This window comes from Mastomys coucha, unplaced genomic scaffold (genome assembly GCF_008632895.1).
Source record: "Mastomys coucha isolate ucsf_1 unplaced genomic scaffold, UCSF_Mcou_1 pScaffold17, whole genome shotgun sequence".
NCBI lineage: Eukaryota > Metazoa > Chordata > Mammalia > Rodentia > Muridae > Mastomys > Mastomys coucha.
The window spans coordinates 958,283-959,210 of NW_022196899.1; positions in this window are offsets into that span (position 1 = coordinate 958,283).

Here is a 928-nt window from a genome sequence, read left to right on the forward strand (position 1 = left end):
ATGTAAATAAAGAAAATATCTAAAATAAAAAAAAAAACAACAACAAAAAATTCATAAAATATAGAAACAAATTAATATTTTACACACCCTGGGAAAAAGGAGTTTTTAGCAAAGTACAAAAATTTAAAGCATTTCTTTCTTTAATTTTGTAATTCTTTACTGTGGAATAGCTTGGGACCTCAGTCCTGTTTTAAGGAGCAGAACTGATGACTGAGCAAGGAAACATAATTTGGATTATAAAAGTCTTGCTTTAATATAAGTATCTTAAACATCGTACAGTCACAACTCTGCCCCATAATTTTTCCTGTCTGAAAAAAAATTACAAGGACTGAAATGGAGAGAAGCCTGAGGAAAAGAAGGTACAGAGACAGGCCAAAAGTGGGATCCAGCTCAAGGTGAAGTCCCAAGGCCTGACACTATTACTGAGGTTATGGAGCATTCACAAAAATGTGACCTAACATGTCCACACTCCATAAGATCCAACAAGCAGCTGAAAGAGTCAGATGCATATATTGGCACACAACCAATGGACAGAAGCAGATGACCCCTGTTGTTGAATTAGGGAAGGCTAAAAGAAGCTGAGGAGAAGGGTGATCCTGTAGGAGGACCAGCAGTTTCAATTAATCTGGACCCCCGGGATCTCTCAAACACTGGACCACTAACCAGGCAGCATACAGCAGCGGATATGAGGCCCCCAACACAGATACAGTAGAGAACTGCTGGGTCTGTGTTCACTCCGAGATGATGCACCTGGTATTCCAACTGTCTAAATTGATCAGAAACCACGAACAGGGTTCTGGAAGAGAATGGAGGCCTCAGAGAGTTTAGAGGTCAGATGGGGTGGGGGTTGTGGACATCCACGTGGAGACAGGTGGGTGGGGAGGAGGTGTGGGATGAGGAACAGTTGAAGGGTGGATGGAGTAGGGAG